Raw genomic sequence first — 22,425 nt, forward strand, 5'->3', positions numbered from 1 at the left:
TCTTATACACACTCTTACAAAATTTTTTTAAAAAGTTACAACAACTACTCACTCTTAATTTCCAAAATCCCGCTAATTTTAATTTTATTCAAATCCATTCTCCATTGTTCGTTTCCTGTAGAATTTGATGATTTTGTAGCTCAGTACACAGCCAATTTTCCCATCTTAGCTTCATTACTGGACAATCAATTACCATCTGCACTTCTCCACGTGGTGATATAAAAATGTAACCTACAACTTTTTTAAAATGTCAGAAAATTTGCTGGTATGGCATTTGAGCTCATTCTGTTAATATCTCATAGTTGCCTGACCGTTTGAACATTTAATACGGAGTCTGATCAGTGCAATATTCTTAAACATTAAACACGTGTTTCTCAATATAAAAATGTCACCCTAAATTATTTGTAATTCACTAAGACTACACATTTTATATTATAGCTTTATAAATTTAATAAGTTCCGATATGGAAGTGCATGATCATTTTGTACAAGTTATCAAAACCTTTTAATCTATTAAATACTTTAAATTTATAACTTACCATTTATGGCGCATGAGGAAGTTGGTTGGCACCAATACTTACATACAAATAGGATTTAAACAAACTTTAGGTTCTCTTTTAAATTAACACCCCCCCCCTACCTCCCTCTACACACCTGTCATTAAACATTCCGTTTCCTCTGACCTCGTTGACGTGGCATTGCCACGACTGCAATATTAACAATACTACCAACCAACTTTCTTTTATTTTTCTTTTTCTTTGTTATAACTTTCACGTTTTATATCTGTTTTCATTTACTAAATTTAAATAGACTAGGCTAATCAATTTATCTTACTCATCTACAATTATGCAACAGGTGATATGCTTGTACGTTAGATTATGCACTGCCTACTTACACTTAAACTCAACACTTCTTCTCTACTTTAATTCTTCTCTACTTGAATACTAATGTAGAATAATACATCTGTTATCTTTTAATCATGTACTTTTATTATTGTTACAACATTTTTTCACAATAGTGGTTACACATATAGTTTAGATTTTGTTATTAATGCTATAAATTAACAACTATCTTTTTTGTAAAATTTGAAAATGCTGTATACTTTATGTTACTAAGAGATTTAATTAAAATAGGCAATTACTGTACAACATTTGAGAAGAAGTGTTTTGACATTTCAGATAACCTACATCTGTCTACACTGTCAATATTCCCTCTTGAAAACACAAAAACTAGACTTCAATTTAGGAAGTAAAAACTAAGTTAAATAGTAATTGGGGAAATGTAGTGCTACCTCCCTTAAAAAACTTTTTACCAATAATTGTTATGTCTTTGTGCTTTTAAACCCTATGTGTTATGTGTTAATTTATTTATTTAGTTAAAAACTATTCTCAAGTAAGTGCCTACACCCTTCCATTAATATTTCGTTTCTTTCTTTTTCTTTGTACATATCCCATTATACAATAGCTCAAACAAAATATTCTTTAATTTTATCAATTTCTTACCTTTTTAAAATTTTTCAATTTACAGTTTCTTAACCGATGTTTTGATAATAATTTTTTCATTTAACTAACTAGTTTCCCTTTATTTCTATACACTTCATAGTTTCATAGTGTATGGCACTTACTACTTCATAATATTATGATATTATTATACTTATGACATCCCTCAGTTAATTTACTGAGAACAACATATCTTAAATTGTATTAATTTATGACAACAATTTCCTATTTGTCATGTCCTATACTTTGACCTCTGCCCGCATCGTATAACATCTACGAGCTTAGACCATCACATTTGTACAAGATCCTAGAATAACATTTCATACTTTGCTACAATTAATACGCAACTCCTGGAGCATTGTCTTTCTCCATTCGAACAAAACATCACCCGTTTCACATACGCATCTTCCTTCAGGATCAATTCCAAATTTGAAATCTTACTGTGTTTTAACCTACGTAACATGTCTGTTTACCCTATCACTATCCCAACAAACCAATTAGCATAATTTGGACGTACTAATATGACAACAACTAAGTTGCAACGCAATCCTTGTAACGGCATGTAAGTAGATTAGAACAATATTACTATCTCTTTTATTTTTTATTATTACTACTTTGAATTTGGAAGCATATTTAAGTCAGTTTATGTTTATTTTGTTTTTTAATGGTTAAAAATTTTAATCTCAACAAATTCAAACTGTATGCACCCATTTGCACATACATGCCTATGAGCATTTTTACTCATAGGTTTGACTTTGTATATACCAATATTCTGAAATGTCAACAGTTGCAAACCTTTATTTCAAAAAATTTTATAAAAAATTTTTAAATTTGGCTTTCTATTAACATCTCTTCAATCAGACACTGGTCTAACACAAGTTTTCTCTTATTGTAGCATTTAACTACTTGTAACGCCGACCTGAAGATGATCTGTATATTGTAGAGATCGAAACCGGTCGTCAAAGTATAATTAAATGATTGTGAGTAAGTCTGTGTTTCATTACTATATTTAATATGGACTCACATATGCAACCCATTCAATATTTGAATAATGCAAGACTAGCAACTTTGCTACACCGTTACAAGGAGCTGAACATCAAGAAAATGTTACAAAAATCTAAGATCTTTTATAACAACGAATGTTTACGTCTCAACCTGCTGCCTAGTTATGCTAGAGGTAGACTAAGAGAACTTAACTTCAATGCAACGAAGGCTAAACAAGTAAAAATTCTGGGTAGATCCATCATTAGGGATGAGATTCGGAAACTATACCAACATATCTACACCATTGACTTGCAACTGAAGACAATCTACAATAGCTTACATAGAAGAATGACAGCGCTCGAGTTTGATGAATGTATGCGTGATTTACATGGGACTATTAATTTTCATAGGAGTAGACAATATAGGAAACTTCATGATAAGATCAAGAAACTTAAATTTATAACACATAGAGTAAATAACAATATTATTTTGTCAAATCAATCTGTGTTTTCACAACTTAACAATGACCAACTTGTGGTGGATAGTAACAGTATTGGCTCTTATATTGTAACACCTTCTAATTTTACAAATTCTGATTTGTATACTTCTGAACGATTATTAAACGTTACTACCAATACTAGTCTTAGTGATCTTCCTGATCAAACTCATAGTATTAATACATCTATATCTTCTGACCCAGACAACATTTTCGATGGCTCTGAGCAACATACATTCTACACCCCTTTCATAAATTACTCTAACGTAGTATTTTCGAATAATGAACTGTCTCTACTCCAAAAAGGTTTCAAATTCAATCCCCCCCAATCTTCTAAAAAACAACAACTTAGAAATCTAGAACTACTCGGAGTTGAGAGTGAAAGTATCTTACAATCAATACCACTGGAAAACACAGAAGAAATTAGGAGCAGTTTGAAAGTATTACTGAAAAAAGAAAAGGAGGCTATTTGTAACAACAGAAAGGGCTATCACAGAAACCCTCTCAATGAATATAAGGACACCATTAAATCAATTGATAAGAAAATTAGTGAAAATAACCTTACAGTCACTAAAGCAGATAAAGGCAGCACTGTAGTTGTCTTACACACCCAAGACTACCATCAAAAAGTCACTAATTTTATACTAGATAACCAATTTCTAACAAAATCTGTCAATATTAATACTTTCACTACTAAAGTTAGAACAGCCATCAATAAAATCACTGAAGTTTTTGATAATACTACTAAAAAGAAACTTTTACCATCTAAAGCAAACGTTCCCAGACTCTATGGTCTCATGAAAATACACAAGACTGATGTCTTTGAAAACATACCAATCAGACCAGTGGTATCCTTTACTGATTCTCCCACTCATGCATTAGCTTCTCACTTAAACAAATTCCTTAAAACCTTTTACAACAATAAATTCGATTATGTAGTCTCTAACAACTTAAGTTTGACAAATAAAATTACAGAAGTTAATCTTAGTAATGAAGATTTATTGATTTCCTTAGACATAACTAATCTCTTTACTAACATTCCAACACACGAAGTTATCAGTATTGTTGCTTTAGACTTGTGGAATAATAATTACCATCCTAATCAAATTATTGAGTATACAGAGCTTTTGAATTTGTGTCTGAGTCAGAATTTCTTTAATTTCAACAACACCACATATGTGCAACCGGACGGACTAGCTATGGGATCTCCTCTTTCACCGATATTAGCTGATATTTTTCTAAATGACTTGGAATCTAATAAAATAGTGAAAAATAATCCATTTACAGATTATATTAAATTTTACGCTAGGTATGTTGACGATACTTTAATAATATGGAATGGCACAATTGACATTCTTCACGATTTCTTAGATTTCCTCAATACTTTACATGACACTATTAAATTTACTTTAGAGATTCAGAATGACTCAAAGAGTTTGAACTTTTTAGATCTTACATTGACACTCAGAAATGGAACGATTGACTTTGGTATTTATAGAAAACCAACCCATACAGGTACAGTTATCCCTGCCGATTCACACCACCCCATACAACATAAACTGGCTGCTTTTTATAGTTACATCAACAGGCTTGTCTCTATCCCATTGACTACAACTTCATTTAACAAAGAATTAAAAATTATCCAACAAATAGCAGTTAATAATGGTTATACTGTGGACTTAGTAAATAAAATTTTACACAAAAAAACAAATAGAATTTTAGAACATCGAGTATATACACAGCCTATTCTAGTCGAACAGGAGCCAAAACCATATAGATCATTAACATTTACAGGTCAATTCTCTTACAAATTAGCTCATATTTTTAAAGATTACTGTAATATTTCTTTTAGAACTAATTCAAATTTAGGTTTGGTTTTCTTGAATAACAAGGACAGTCGTGATAGATCTGAGTGTTGTGGAGTTTATGAGCTTAAATGCCATACCTGCTCGTCATATTACGTCGGAAGAACCTTTAGATCGTTCGACACCAGATTGAAGGAACATCTTAGATACATACAGCGCCCAACATCTGGACAATCTCATTTTTCCCAACATATCCGTAACTCCAACCATAATTTCAATCCGGACATTGATTTCAAAATTCTTCACATCTGCAAAAAGGGCCACGTCCTGAATAACCTGGAACATTTTGAGATTTTAAAATCTTTAAAGGACCCTACTAGACATACATTGAATGCCCAATTAGAGCTTGAATTTATACCAGCTTATTCAGTTTTACTATAAAATAACCCACTCTTACTACAGTACACAACCCGACATCTAATTAAAAGTTCAAACCTGCAAAATCTAAAATTTTATTTCAAATCTATCTTTCAATATACATACACCAACAGCAGTTATCGTACCCGCCTTTTCATTCAAACTACTCCATAGTTCCAACTCACAATCTTATACACACTCTTACAAAATTTTTTTAAAAAGTTACAACAACTACTCACTCTTAATTTCCAAAATCCCGCTAATTTTAATTTTATTCAAATCCATTCTCCATTGTTCGTTTCCTGTAGAATTTGATGATTTTGTAGCTCAGTACACAGCCAATTTTCCCATCTTAGCTTCATTACTGGACAATCAATTACCATCTGCACTTCTCCACGTGGTGATATAAAAATGTAACCTACAACTTTTTTAAAATGTCAGAAAATTTGCTGGTATGGCATTTGAGCTCATTCTGTTAATATCTCATAGTTGCCTGACCGTTTGAACATTTAATACGGAGTCTGATCAGTGCAATATTCTTAAACATTAAACACGTGTTTCTCAATATAAAAATGTCACCCTAAATTATTTGTAATTCACTAAGACTACACATTTTATATTATAGCTTTATAAATTTAATAAGTTCCGATATGGAAGTGCATGATCATTTTGTACAAGTTATCAAAACCTTTTAATCTATTAAATACTTTAAATTTATAACTTACCATTTATGGCGCATGAGGAAGTTGGTTGGCACCAATACTTACATACAAATAGGATTTAAACAAACTTTAGGTTCTCTTTTAAATTAACACCCCCCCCCCTACCTCCCTCTACACACCTGTCATTAAACATTCCGTTTCCTCTGACCTCGTTGACGTGGCATTGCCACGACTGCAATATTAACAATACTACCAACCAACTTTCTTTTATTTTTCTTTTTCTTTGTTATAACTTTCACGTTTTATATCTGTTTTCATTTACTAAATTTAAATAGACTAGGCTAATCAATTTATCTTACTCATCTACAATTATGCAACAGGTGATATGCTTGTACGTTAGATTATGCACTGCCTACTTACACTTAAACTCAACACTTCTTCTCTACTTTAATTCTTCTCTACTTGAATACTAATGTAGAATAATACATCTGTTATCTTTTAATCATGTACTTTTATTATTGTTACAACATTTTTTCACAATAGTGGTTACACATATAGTTTAGATTTTGTTATTAATGCTATAAATTAACAACTATCTTTTTTGTAAAATTTGAAAATGCTGTATACTTTATGTTACTAAGAGATTTAATTAAAATAGGCAATTACTGTACAACAATTGAGAAGAAGTGTTTTGACATTTCAGATAACCTACATCTGTCTACACTGTCAATATTCCCTCTTGAAAACACAAAAACTAGACTTCAATTTAGGAAGTAAAAACTAAGTTAAATAGTAATTGGGGAAATGTAGTGCTACCTCCCTTAAAAAACTTTTTACCAATAATTGTTATGTCTTTGTGCTTTTAAACCCTATGTGTTATGTGTTAATTTATTTATTTAGTTAAAAACTATTCTCAAGTAAGTGCCTACACCCTTCCATTAATATTTCGTTTCTTTCTTTTTCTTTGTACATATCCCATTATACAATAGCTCAAACAAAATATTCTTTAATTTTATCAATTTCTTACCTTTTTAAAATTTTTCAATTTACAGTTTCTTAACCGATGTTTTGATAATAATTTTTTCATTTAACTAACTAGTTTCCCTTTATTTCTATACACTTCATAGTTTCATAGTGTATGGCACTTACTACTTCATAATATTATGATATTATTATACTTATGACATCCCTCAGTTAATTTACTGAGAACAACATATCTTAAATTGTATTAATTTATGACAACAATTTCCTATTTGTCATGTCCTATACTTTGACCTCTGCCCGCATCGTATAACATCTACGAGCTTAGACCATCACATTTGTACAAGATCCTAGAATAACATTTCATACTTTGCTACAATTAATACGCAACTCCTGGAGCATTGTCTTTCTCCATTCGAACAAAACATCACCCGTTTCACATACGCATCTTCCTTCAGGATCAATTCCAAATTTGAAATCTTACTGTGTTTTAACCTACGTAACATGTCTGTTTACCCTATCACTATCCCAACAAACCAATTAGCATAATTTGGACGTACTAATATGACAACAACTAAGTTGCAACGCAATCCTTGTAACGGCATGTAAGTAGATTAGAACAATATTACTATCTCTTTTATTTTTTATTATTACTACTTTGAATTTGGAAGCATATTTAAGTCAGTTTATGTTTATTTTGTTTTTTAATGGTTAAAAATTTTAATCTCAACAAATTCAAACTGTATGCACCCATTTGCACATACATGCCTATGAGCATTTTTACTCATAGGTTTGACTTTGTATATACCAATATTCTGAAATGTCAACAGTTGCAAACCTTTATTTCAAAAAATTTTATAAAAAATTTTTAAATTTGGCTTTCTATTAACATCTCTTCAATCAGACACTGGTCTAACACAAGTTTTCTCTTATTGTAGCATTTAACTACTTGTAACGCCGACCTGAAGATGATCTGTATATTGTAGAGATCGAAACCGGTCGTCAAAGTATAATTAAATGATTGTGAGTAAGTCTGTGTTTCATTACTATATTTAATATGGACTCACATATGCAACCCATTCAATATTTGAATAATGCAAGACTAGCAACTTTGCTACACCGTTACAAGGAGCTGAACATCAAGAAAATGTTACAAAAATCTAAGATCTTTTATAACAACGAATGTTTACGTCTCAACCTGCTGCCTAGTTATGCTAGAGGTAGACTAAGAGAACTTAACTTCAATGCAACGAAGGCTAAACAAGTAAAAATTCTGGGTAGATCCATCATTAGGGATGAGATTCGGAAACTATACCAACATATCTACACCATTGACTTGCAACTGAAGACAATCTACAATAGCTTACATAGAAGAATGACAGCGCTCGAGTTTGATGAATGTATGCGTGATTTACATGGGACTATTAATTTTCATAGGAGTAGACAATATAGGAAACTTCATGATAAGATCAAGAAACTTAAATTTATAACACATAGAGTAAATAACAATATTATTTTGTCAAATCAATCTGTGTTTTCACAACTTAACAATGACCAACTTGTGGTGGATAGTAACAGTATTGGCTCTTATATTGTAACACCTTCTAATTTTACAAATTCTGATTTGTATACTTCTGAACGATTATTAAACGTTACTACCAATACTAGTCTTAGTGATCTTCCTGATCAAACTCATAGTATTAATACATCTATATCTTCTGACCCAGACAACATTTTCGATGGCTCTGAGCAACATACATTCTACACCCCTTTCATAAATTACTCTAACGTAGTATTTTCGAATAATGAACTGTCTCTACTCCAAAAAGGTTTCAAATTCAATCCCCCCCAATCTTCTAAAAAACAACAACTTAGAAATCTAGAACTACTCGGAGTTGAGAGTGAAAGTATCTTACAATCAATACCACTGGAAAACACAGAAGAAATTAGGAGCAGTTTGAAAGTATTACTGAAAAAAGAAAAGGAGGCTATTTGTAACAACAGAAAGGGCTATCACAGAAACCCTCTCAATGAATATAAGGACACCATTAAATCAATTGATAAGAAAATTAGTGAAAATAACCTTACAGTCACTAAAGCAGATAAAGGCAGCACTGTAGTTGTCTTACACACCCAAGACTACCATCAAAAAGTCACTAATTTTATACTAGATAACCAATTTCTAACAAAATCTGTCAATATTAATACTTTCACTACTAAAGTTAGAACAGCCATCAATAAAATCACTGAAGTTTTTGATAATACTACTAAAAAGAAACTTTTACCATCTAAAGCAAACGTTCCCAGACTCTATGGTCTCATGAAAATACACAAGACTGATGTCTTTGAAAACATACCAATCAGACCAGTGGTATCCTTTACTGATTCTCCCACTCATGCATTAGCTTCTCACTTAAACAAATTCCTTAAAACCTTTTACAACAATAAATTCGATTATGTAGTCTCTAACAACTTAAGTTTGACAAATAAAATTACAGAAGTTAATCTTAGTAATGAAGATTTATTGATTTCCTTAGACATAACTAATCTCTTTACTAACATTCCAACACACGAAGTTATCAGTATTGTTGCTTTAGACTTGTGGAATAATAATTACCATCCTAATCAAATTATTGAGTATACAGAGCTTTTGAATTTGTGTCTGAGTCAGAATTTCTTTAATTTCAACAACACCACATATGTGCAACCGGACGGACTAGCTATGGGATCTCCTCTTTCACCGATATTAGCTGATATTTTTCTAAATGACTTGGAATCTAATAAAATAGTGAAAAATAATCCATTTACAGATTATATTAAATTTTACGCTAGGTATGTTGACGATACTTTAATAATATGGAATGGCACAATTGACATTCTTCACGATTTCTTAGATTTCCTCAATACTTTACATGACACTATTAAATTTACTTTAGAGATTCAGAATGACTCAAAGAGTTTGAACTTTTTAGATCTTACATTGACACTCAGAAATGGAACGATTGACTTTGGTATTTATAGAAAACCAACCCATACAGGTACAGTTATCCCTGCCGATTCACACCACCCCATACAACATAAACTGGCTGCTTTTTATAGTTACATCAACAGGCTTGTCTCTATCCCATTGACTACAACTTCATTTAACAAAGAATTAAAAATTATCCAACAAATAGCAGTTAATAATGGTTATACTGTGGACTTAGTAAATAAAATTTTACACAAAAAAACAAATAGAATTTTAGAACATCGAGTATATACACAGCCTATTCTAGTCGAACAGGAGCCAAAACCATATAGATCATTAACATTTACAGGTCAATTCTCTTACAAATTAGCTCATATTTTTAAAGATTACTGTAATATTTCTTTTAGAACTAATTCAAATTTAGGTTTGGTTTTCTTGAATAACAAGGACAGTCGTGATAGATCTGAGTGTTGTGGAGTTTATGAGCTTAAATGCCATACCTGCTCGTCATATTACGTCGGAAGAACCTTTAGATCGTTCGACACCAGATTGAAGGAACATCTTAGATACATACAGCGCCCAACATCTGGACAATCTCATTTTTCCCAACATATCCGTAACTCCAACCATAATTTCAATCCGGACATTGATTTCAAAATTCTTCACATCTGCAAAAAGGGCCACGTCCTGAATAACCTGGAACATTTTGAGATTTTAAAATCTTTAAAGGACCCTACTAGACATACATTGAATGCCCAATTAGAGCTTGAATTTATACCAGCTTATTCAGTTTTACTATAAAATAACCCACTCTTACTACAGTACACAACCCGACATCTAATTAAAAGTTCAAACCTGCAAAATCTAAAATTTTATTTCAAATCTATCTTTCAATATACATACACCAACAGCAGTTATCGTACCCGCCTTTTCATTCAAACTACTCCATAGTTCCAACTCACAATCTTATACACACTCTTACAAAATTTTTTTAAAAAGTTACAACAACTACTCACTCTTAATTTCCAAAATCCCGCTAATTTTAATTTTATTCAAATCCATTCTCCATTGTTCGTTTCCTGTAGAATTTGATGATTTTGTAGCTCAGTACACAGCCAATTTTCCCATCTTAGCTTCATTACTGGACAATCAATTACCATCTGCACTTCTCCACGTGGTGATATAAAAATGTAACCTACAACTTTTTTAAAATGTCAGAAAATTTGCTGGTATGGCATTTGAGCTCATTCTGTTAATATCTCATAGTTGCCTGACCGTTTGAACATTTAATACGGAGTCTGATCAGTGCAATATTCTTAAACATTAAACACGTGTTTCTCAATATAAAAATGTCACCCTAAATTATTTGTAATTCACTAAGACTACACATTTTATATTATAGCTTTATAAATTTAATAAGTTCCGATATGGAAGTGCATGATCATTTTGTACAAGTTATCAAAACCTTTTAATCTATTAAATACTTTAAATTTATAACTTACCATTTATGGCGCATGAGGAAGTTGGTTGGCACCAATACTTACATACAAATAGGATTTAAACAAACTTTAGGTTCTCTTTTAAATTAACACCCCCCCCCTACCTCCCTCTACACACCTGTCATTAAACATTCCGTTTCCTCTGACCTCGTTGACGTGGCATTGCCACGACTGCAATATTAACAATACTACCAACCAACTTTCTTTTATTTTTCTTTTTCTTTGTTATAACTTTCACGTTTTATATCTGTTTTCATTTACTAAATTTAAATAGACTAGGCTAATCAATTTATCTTACTCATCTACAATTATGCAACAGGTGATATGCTTGTACGTTAGATTATGCACTGCCTACTTACACTTAAACTCAACACTTCTTCTCTACTTTAATTCTTCTCTACTTGAATACTAATGTAGAATAATACATCTGTTATCTTTTAATCATGTACTTTTATTATTGTTACAACATTTTTTCACAATAGTGGTTACACATATAGTTTAGATTTTGTTATTAATGCTATAAATTAACAACTATCTTTTTTGTAAAATTTGAAAATGCTGTATACTTTATGTTACTAAGAGATTTAATTAAAATAGGCAATTACTGTACAACATTTGAGAAGAAGTGTTTTGACATTTCAGATAACCTACATCTGTCTACACTGTCAATATTCCCTCTTGAAAACACAAAAACTAGACTTCAATTTAGGAAGTAAAAACTAAGTTAAATAGTAATTGGGGAAATGTAGTGCTACCTCCCTTAAAAAACTTTTTACCAATAATTGTTATGTCTTTGTGCTTTTAAACCCTATGTGTTATGTGTTAATTTATTTATTTAGTTAAAAACTATTCTCAAGTAAGTGCCTACACCCTTCCATTAATATTTCGTTTCTTTCTTTTTCTTTGTACATATCCCATTATACAATAGCTCAAACAAAATATTCTTTAATTTTATCAATTTCTTACCTTTTTAAAATTTTTCAATTTACAGTTTCTTAACCGATGTTTTGATAATAATTTTTTCATTTAACTAACTAGTTTCCCTTTATTTCTATACACTTCATAGTTTCATAGTGTATGGCACTTACTACTTCATAATATTATGATATTATTATACTTATGACATCCCTCAGTTAATTTACTGAGAACAACATATCTTAAATTGTATTAATTTATGACAACAATTTCCTATTTGTCATGTCCTATACTTTGACCTCTGCCCGCATCGTATAACATCTACGAGCTTAGACCATCACATTTGTACAAGATCCTAGAATAACATTTCATACTTTGCTACAATTAATACGCAACTCCTGGAGCATTGTCTTTCTCCATTCGAACAAAACATCACCCGTTTCACATACGCATCTTCCTTCAGGATCAATTCCAAATTTGAAATCTTACTGTGTTTTAACCTACGTAACATGTCTGTTTACCCTATCACTATCCCAACAAACCAATTAGCATAATTTGGACGTACTAATATGACAACAACTAAGTTGCAACGCAATCCTTGTAACGGCATGTAAGTAGATTAGAACAATATTACTATCTCTTTTATTTTTTATTATTACTACTTTGAATTTGGAAGCATATTTAAGTCAGTTTATGTTTATTTTGTTTTTTAATGGTTAAAAATTTTAATCTCAACAAATTCAAACTGTATGCACCCATTTGCACATACATGCCTATGAGCATTTTTACTCATAGGTTTGACTTTGTATATACCAATATTCTGAAATGTCAACAGTTGCAAACCTTTATTTCAAAAAATTTTATAAAAAATTTTTAAATTTGGCTTTCTATTAACATCTCTTCAATCAGACACTGGTCTAACACAAGTTTTCTCTTATTGTAGCATTTAACTACTTGTAACGCCGACCTGAAGATGATCTGTATATTGTAGAGATCGAAACCGGTCGTCAAAGTATAATTAAATGATTGTGAGTAAGTCTGTGTTTCATTACTATATTTCTTTTTTTATCTTTATCTGTGAGGTACATTGTCTTAGCTGCGTATGTAACTACTGGTCTGATTGCAACTCTGTATATTTTCAGTTTTGTATTTCTGGATAAGTTCTTGTCCTTGATTTGCCTATGATATCTCCAGTATGTTTTGTTGCTTGCTAGTCGTCGCTTCGTTACTTCTTCACTATTTTTATTTTTACCGCCACAATTGAGGTGCAATCATGTGCATCTTATGAATATAAATGTGATTTTTGATTGCAAATGCTAACTTCTTTGTCCTCCGTACAACACCAAACAGTAAAAAACAGAAAAAGCGGCCACATACACGTTGCACGAAAACATAAAAAATTTATTCATGGTATGGGTGTAGGCATCACCCATCCATTCTTGGCCTAGTAGAGTCAGCTGTCTCTATTTGACCATTAGCTCCGATGATGACGTTTATGTCGAAAGCGCTCAGCTAAAGAAATAAATTATTTACACACTTTGACATACTACATTTTCATTTCCTTTATTCATTCAAGTGTGTACAAACTTATCAGTCTTTCATCTATTTTTTTATTTTTGCCATTCACAATTGCTCCCAAATATTTAAACTGTTGAACTCATTAAATATTGTAGCTTGTCGTAGTAAGATAAGAAGCCTCAAATAATGTCGAAAAAGTAATTTTGATAGTGATGTAATAATTTCCGGATCATTGCAGCCACTCTTTATTTGGACTACATGCGAAAAATAGGTGACAAAGTGGAAATATCTCGTGCATTTTTATGAATGGTGGCATAATTTGGAATAAATTTGCCTTCTCGTATTGTTAGGGGCTTTAACAAAGGAACAAAAACGTGTTTGTTGGGTATTGTTAACTGTGTATATTGTTTAACCGTCGTACGAGCGATTCCCACCTCACTGAATCAATGTGTCACTAAACAATTTCTACATTGCTATATATTTTTAAAAACATGTAAATATACAACATACAGTACATGTGCAATAGTTTTCAAGGAGCAGATAAAAAATAATTGAAAAAGATTCATATGTTTTTACACACATCATCATCAACCTCTCTCGATCCACTGCTGGACATAGGCCTCCCCTGTTTGTCTCCAAAGTGTTTTATCTTGTGCTTTCTGCATCCAGTTTTTTGTTGTCTTTCGTAAGTCGTCTTGCCATCGTGTTGGTGGTCTTCCTCTGCTACGTTTAACGGCTCTTGGTCTCCATTCAACTAGTTTGCGAGTCCATTTTCCTTCCTTCATTCTGGCAACGTGTCCAGCCCATTTCCATTTTAAGTTACAGCTTCTTTCAATGACGTCTATGACTTTGGTCTTAGCTCGTAGATCTTCTTTTCTAATCCTGTCTCGCAGAGTGGCCCTTATCATTGATCGCTCCATTCTTCTCTGCGCTACTCTTAGTTTTTGTGCGTTTTTTTATGAGCGATAATGTTTCTGCACCATAGGTCATCACCGGTAGCACGCATTGGTCGAAAACTTTTTTTCTTCATGTTAGTTGGAATGTCACTTAATGTTCCTAAGAGCTCCGTATGTAAAGTGATAGTTCAGAAGAGCCGGTTACCCTGCATATTGTAAGTAATGGGAATTATTAATTTTTCAAGACAGACTTTATTGGGCTCCTCGTACACAATTCCGTGTGATTAACGATATTGGTATGTCCCGAAACCGATTTGAAAGTTTACGTCATCATTTACGTATCTCAAATGTCAACACTGACAAGAATGCCAACGATAATCTTTGGAAAGTAAGGAAAATAATTATTAGGTTTGTTCTAGCATCAGTTTCAAACGGTTTGAAACCATCAGCGAATAGTGGACCAGCGCGAGTAGAGGGGATAGCACTGGTGACTGTATTATGTTCTCTCACTGACCAACTGTTTGCTGACGGTTTCTGACTAGTTTGACTGTTTGCTAGAGCAAACCTATTATTACCAGCTTTGAAAAACGTTGCGAGGAATTACTGCTTGAAGAAAATAACTGCATAGATGAGACAATTATGCCATTCAAGGGACAATTTTCTCTAAACAGTATATTGGAGGCAAGCCAAATCATTGGGGCATAAAAGTCTTTATTTTTTGTGGTGAATTAGGAATATTATAAAAAACAGAAATTGTTTCAAAAATTATTATATTTATTTATGCCGTAATATCCTCTTGGTGGCAGTTGCCACCAATTTGTAAAATTAGAAGTAAGGGGGCAAAAATTTTATAAAAAATATTTTCAGTATTAATTAGGTGTCCAATTGAATAAAATACAAACAAACCAATTTTACCCTTGAAAAAAAGAATTTAGGGCTGAAAGGGTTAAGGGTAAGATTTTGTTACTCGAGGGTTTTTGAGGTCGCTGAACATGAATATGTCATCAGGACTGATTCCGGGAGCACCTGGTGCCCAGGGTTACTACTAGGGCACGTTATCTGGAGTTTCGAGGGTTTTCTGAACTAAATTGATGCAAATAGATTATTTAGGGATTTTGGGTTCCTTGAATTCGAATACGTCATCAGAACCGACCCTCGGAGCATTTGGTACCCATGATCACTGCTGAGGCACGTCATCTTCTGGAGTTTCGAGGTTTTTCGGCACTAAATTGATGGAAACAGATTACTCAAAAATCTTGGGGTTGCTGAACACGAATATGATATAAGAACCAACCCTCGGAGCACCTAGCGCCCAGGGTAACTGCTAGGCACGTCCCGGGAAGCAGGTGATCCGGGGTAGGTTCTGATAGTGTATTCGTATTCGGCGACACCAAAACCCCCTAGTAATCTGTTTGCATCAATTTAGTGTCGAAACCCCTCCAAACTGCTGAAGAAGATGCTCAGGTGCTCCGGGGGTTGCTTATGATGGCGTATTCTTGTTCAGCGACCCCAAAAATCCCCCGAGTAATCGTTTGCATCCATTTAGTGCAGAAAACCCTCGAAACTCCTAGCAGCAACCCTTTTAGGGGAGAAAAATATATGTTCGAAATAAGTCCAAAAATGGATAAAATTACTAATTCTAAGCAACTTTTGTTTTATAAAGTTGTTTCACCAAGTTAATACTTTTCGAGTTATTTGCGAGTGAATGTGTTAATTTTTCTTTAAAATAACCACGTTTTCAGACGGTTTTTCGCAAATAACTCAAAAAGTAAGTATTTGGTGGAAAAAAAATTCTTATCAAAAATATAGCACGTAAAAAAGTAAAAAACTTGGTGTATATATTAGGTCACTGTACCTGGTAGGAACAGAGTTTCTAGAGAGCTAATAAAAAAGAGGTTCATATTCATTAAATTTCAAATCGTATATTTTAACGTGCCATAAGCAAAAAACGAAGCACTTTTTGGGGAAAACTTATTTTAACTTTTTTAACATGTTTAAAAAATGCTTATTTTTGTTTAAAAAAAATTTAGCATCAAAAGTAAACAAGTTACGCTCAAAATAAAGTTGGTCCCTGTTTTTTGGTAAAAAATCGGGAAAATCACCCCCTAATTAGCATTTCAAATGAACTTAATTGTTATCACTTCACAAGTTTTTTACTCACGTATGTATTGATCATACGATCTGTAAGTTTCATCGGTTCAAAGTCCTTATTTTTGAAAGAGCTGTAGTTAAAAGGGCTTGAACGAGTCACATCACGAGTATATGCAAATTTAGAAACACCGAATCTTGACCAATTTTTATCTTACAGAAAAACAAAAAAATACAAAATATTCAGAAAAGTAAAGCCGACTATTTTTATTGTTTAAGACTTTTGGTATATCTAACAATTTTTAAGTTACTTTGAAAAAAAAAGCATTTTTTTCAAAATTAAAATTTTTAAAAATTTTACTTTAAAACCAATTTTTTTCAAAAATAAGCACTTTGAATCGATGATACGTACAGAGCATAATATAAACACAACATAAGTGAAGTAACCTGTGAAGCGGTAACGATTAATTTTAATTAAGTGGCTAATTAGGGGGTGATCTTCCTGATTTTTTTGTCAAAACAAAAGGGAACAACTTTATTTTGAGCGTAACTTTCTTACATTTGATGCTAGAAATTTTTTTTATAAAAACAGAGAAGCTTTTTTTAAACACTTTAAAAAAGTTGTAATGTGTTTTCCCCAAGAATGCTTCATTAATTTGGATATTTCACATTGAATTATTCTATTTGAAATTTTTCGAATATGAACCTATTTTTCAAAAGCTATATCTCTGCTTTTGTTAGGTATAGAGACCTAATATATACACCGTTTCTTTTTCAACTTTTTTATAGGCTATAGTTTTGCTAAGAATATTTTTTTCGGCAAATTGCTTACGTTTTGAGTTATTTGCTAAAAATCGTCTAAAAACATGGTTCTTTTGTTGAATGAACATATTCACTTGCAAACAACTCAAAAAGTAATGATTTGGTTAAAAAACTCTATAGAACAAAAGTTGCTTAAAATTAGTCATTTTATCCATTTCGGGACTTAAATTGAACATATATTTTTTCACCTCCGAGATGGGGTGAAACTCACCCCCAGGGCAAAAGTACACATCGGCACCATATCACTTTTTTCTGACATGTTAGCTATGCGTATGCCAAATTTCATGTCAATCCAAGTGGTTCTTTAAAATTTACAGCAAAAACCGTGAAAGAATGTACTAAGGTGCTTTATTTAAAAATCGATTTATTTAGGAGTATTTTATGCTAAATGTCCTGATCTATTTTTGCACCGTACCTAAAGAAATTCTCTTTTTAGTGTCCTCTAAGCTCTAAGCCCTAAGCTAAACAAAATTGTTAAATCTCAAGAAATCATATTTTCTCGCGTTTAAAATTCTGTATGGCAGTGAGCATCAGAGTCGATTTGACCTGGTCCCTAATAAATTCTCATACTTTATTTTATATAATGAACAGTTAGATGCATTTCGAAGAAAATCCATTCTACCGTCCCAAATTGCATTCATTTCCTACGAGAGTACCGTTCCTCGGTTGGAAGTGTTTCACGCACTCTGCTTTCTCGAATTCTTCTTTGTTTCTTCATATTCGATTGACTACAACTACAAAAAACCTCGCTCGGGTATGAATGCATGCATAGATTTACGCGGGTACGCAGAGTAGGACTGAGGACACGAGGTGCACTTTTGTCAGTAGGAAATACTTAAATTTGTGATACTGGGGACTAGGTTTAACTTTGGTTTAACAATAAACGTAAAGAAAACAAAAATCATGGTTATCGTAAAAGTCTTTGAAATGTGGTGTCTGCGCCGAATGTTCATGAGCGAATGAGCGGACAGTGTCAGAAATGAGGATGTATACTCCATTCCACGAATATACGTCTGTTTTGGATTATCGCGACAACGAATATTTTACTGTGCAAAATATGAAGAACGAAAGTAAATTGCAAATTATATTGTTGTTTATTGGAGTAATTATTAGAGCAAAATACTTTCGTACTTCCACTGGCGAAGCGTCCATGTAACCACTGTTACCACTGGTAACAGTTAAAAATCTTGCAAATAAATATTTTATGACGATGATTAATTCTATTTACCAATATTTTTACCAATAGAAATATATTATTGTATTATGTGGTAATAGTACCTAACTCAGTAAATAGCCAACTACTCGTAGACACGAAAATATTGGCGAGTTTATGTGACTCAGTTGCACTTTATTATACTTTGTTACCAAACTCATTTCTGGTTACAATGGTTATATACCCACGCTGGCGCTCGGGACCGGCTAGTGACTTAAAATTTTGAAGAAGCGACGGCATAAGCGCGCTGTTACCACATTTAAAATTGGTGACAGTACCTATAAAAATTGTGCGTGCAGTTAACCATGGATGAATGTCGCTTCTTAATCGATCAACTACTTGAAAAGTAATTCTCCTTGTATAATTTTGAAGAAAAAAATGAGATTAAAAATGAAAGATCTATTTTAAACAATTTAAAAAAGGAATCAACAAAAGTAGTTCGATATTTTAAATTTAGTTGGTACAGTGAAAATCCTTGGCTATATTATGGTTGCAAGAAAAATATACTGTATTGTTGGCCATCTCTTCTGGTTTCTACAGAAAAATGGGTGGACCAGGTTCACGATTTAAATAGTGTTAGATTTTTAAAAAGGAGACATGAAATTTCTCCGTTACCTACATGTAAGATGTATACCCAATTTGATTCAGTTTGGCAAAACAAAAATCAAAAGTTCTCTTAACCAACCTTTTAAAGCAAATATTTCTAAACATAATGAGTTTGTTAAAAAAGTAAATAGGTATATCCTTAGCACACTTATAATAGATACTGTATGTTTTTGGGCCAAACAAGAACTAGCGTTTCGTGGTCATTTTGAGTGCGACGACTCTGACAATCCAGGCAATTACAGGGAATTGGTAACATTAATTGCCAAAAAAGATCAAAAATTTTGTCAACATCTAGGAACATCTGTTTTTTCGAGAGTTTCAAGTGATATACAAAATGATATTATTGAAGCTACACTCACCGGCACAAAATTCCGCCACCCAAAATTTTTGATTAAGTTTGACAATTTATAACTTTATTATTTGTGCTCCGATTTTCAAGATTCTTACACCAGTTTGTAGATACATGTATTCATATTGTGTGGTACTATTTCGGTAACAAACAATTTTGTTTGCATGTCATTGTACAGGGGTGAAAGGAAGCGTTGTATTTTCTCCTAATTTTAAAAAATTCGGTGGGAAAATGGAGCTGATTTTGTTTCATAGTCCTGTCATATTTTCCCGGAGGCATCACCAACATTTTGTTTTTTGAATTATGAATTATCCGAATATCTTTTTTCTTGTAACAGCTGTACCATTTTTTGTAAATAAAAACACTGATTGACTCATACAATTGAGGTTGGATTGGTAAGATTAGAATGGCCCGCATGCAGCCCAGATCTCAATCATTTTGAGCATTTATGGGATGAATAAAAAAAGCTATTTGCCGTCATCCTAGGCCTCCAGAAAATTTGGTACAGTTATGGCCCTGGTAGAGGAATATCGGGCTATTCCCCAGGAAAGGAAAACAAATCTTTATTAGATGCTAAACAGATTGTGGGCAATCGTTGCTGCAAGAGGTGGACATAACCGCTATTGAATTGTTTTGTTTTGTTGTTAAATTTGTTTTGTTTTGTTGTTAAATTTGTTTCGTTTTGTTAGTTTTAGTGCGTTTGATATTTTTAATTAAATAAACCTTCAAAGCAGTGTTTTTAATTACAGCTCTTACAAGAAAAGAGATATTCAGATAATTCAAAAAACAAGACCTTAGTGATACCTCCAGGACAATACAAAAGGAGTATGAAACAAAATCAGCCCTCCAATCTTTTCACAGAATTTTTTAAAGTTAGGAGAAAAAACAACGCTTACATTCACCCCCGTATAATGCCATCTAAGCAAAAAATGTTTGTTACCAGAATAATAGCAATTAACATCAATACATGTACCTACAAACTCGTGCAAGAATCTTTAAAATCGAAGTATAAATAATAAAGTTATAGATTGTCAAACTTAATCAAAAATTTTGGGTGGCGGAATTTTGTGCCGGTGAGTGTATATATACATTTAGCCATATCTTCATTTTTTTAAATAAGATTTTTTGCATCTGGTTTTGGTAACCCTTCAGAAAAAGTCACGCGTCGCCACTGCTTACTTCTTATGTTGCACACTAAAATATTCGTTGTCGCGATAATCCAAAACAGAAGTATATTCGTGGAATACACCATATTAAGAAGATTGGGCTTGCAGGATAGGAAACACTTTAATTATGTAAAAAATAAAAATACTGCATACTTAGGACACATATTATTACGAAGAGAACGATACACTTTTCAGCAAATGGTACTCCGAGGGAAGGTAAATGGTAAGAGAAGAGCGTAAAAAGGTATCATGGCTGCGTAATATTTACCAGTGAACAGGAATCCATAGTTCACAATCCTACTAAAAACAGAATAATTTAATCCTGACTATCTAACATCTCACCTGACAAGACAATGTACGCTGGACGCCTACGCAGAAATGCACGGTACCTTAAGAAGAAGAATCAGTAAGATGGGTAAATTCATAAAAAGGATCCAGATAAAAAATAAAGATATTGGATTACGGAAAACCTAAATCCGAAATTCGATCAAGAATAGAGCAATCAAGATCAGCCTTTTTGGAGATGTGAAAATTTTTGAATAACCAAAGACTCAATTTCCAAAACCGATATCGGATGCTAAAATGTTATACTCTATTCTTCTTTATGGTGCCGAAGTTTGGACTGTTAATGTTGTTGTTGTAACTTAATTTTAAAGCTGAAAGCTTTTAAAGTGTAGCCTTTTTGGAGAATTTTTAAAATACCATGGACCGACCATATTACGAATTAAATGGTGTTGCACAGAACGGAAAGAGACAGAGATCTTTTGACAAGCATTAAAAGGAAAAAGATTGCATATTTGGGGCACATATTTAGAAATGATTAGTGCGAGTTGTTGCAGCTAAATATGAAGAATAAAATAGAAGGAAAAGGGAGTCCTGATAGACGACAAATATCTTGCCTGAAAATCATTTGCGACTGGACCGGTTTAAACACACAGGCGATTTTAGGAAAAGCAGATAAAGTGACGAATTTGCAATTCTATTTAGAATAATTTATCTTTAACTGATCTTGCATATAGCGAAATTTAAAGTAACGATAGTAGAGAGCAGAATAACGTATAAAAAGAGGATTGCGAGAAGGTTTGAAGATGACATTTCTTCTTCTACTGCTTCTTCTTATATCATTTTTCCAGCACCTCATTTATCCATTTTTTCATGCATTCTTATTTTTGGCCATCGTCTTATTCTTTCCAAACTTTTTCTTTTGTTCCTTCCTATTATTTCGATCTGATTTATCCATTTCCATCTGGGTCTTATCCTTCCATTTCCTTCTAGTTTCCTTCTATTTGTCTTAAAATTATTTCTGGTTTGTCTGATACATATTATCATTTCTTAAACTATCCCAGTTCGTTTCCCGCATATTTTGCTCCAATGCTTCCGTTTTCCCGCATATTAGCACCTAGTATGCTTTTATAGTCTGTATTGCGTTTCCCATCATGGTATCTACGTTTCATTAAGATGTATTCAATACGAATTCTGACTATGTTGCTATCCTTATCCACTGTTGACTTCATATGTGGAAGCGCCTTTCAGGTAATTTAT

General features: G+C 32.5%; 2 protein-coding genes across 9 annotated transcripts in view; both read right to left on the minus strand.

Annotated features, from left to right (window-relative positions):
* The window catches only part of LOC126891680 (uncharacterized), a 25,866-nt gene extending 12,627 nt beyond the window's left edge, over nucleotides 1–13,239 (minus strand). For 2 of the 8 annotated variants that reach the window (XM_050660920.1, XM_050660919.1), the window contains exon 1: nucleotides 4,924–5,119. The gene's annotated coding sequence lies outside the window, so the exon portion shown is untranslated. Of the gene's footprint in view, nucleotides 1–52; nucleotides 238–538; nucleotides 622–4,923; nucleotides 5,120–5,439; nucleotides 5,625–5,925; nucleotides 5,941–10,311; nucleotides 10,508–11,313 lie in introns of those variants that run through there. The other 6 variants (XM_050660926.1, XM_050660921.1, XM_050660925.1 and 3 more) reach the window with 6 other exon arrangements.
* The window catches only part of LOC114331693 (zinc finger protein chinmo), a 285,780-nt gene that overhangs the window by 249,572 nt on the left and 13,783 nt on the right, over nucleotides 1–22,425 (minus strand). The gene's annotated exons all lie outside the window — the stretch shown is intronic.

This window comes from Diabrotica virgifera, chromosome 9 (assembly GCF_917563875.1).
Source record: "Diabrotica virgifera virgifera chromosome 9, PGI_DIABVI_V3a".
NCBI classification, from domain to species: domain Eukaryota; kingdom Metazoa; phylum Arthropoda; class Insecta; order Coleoptera; family Chrysomelidae; genus Diabrotica; species Diabrotica virgifera.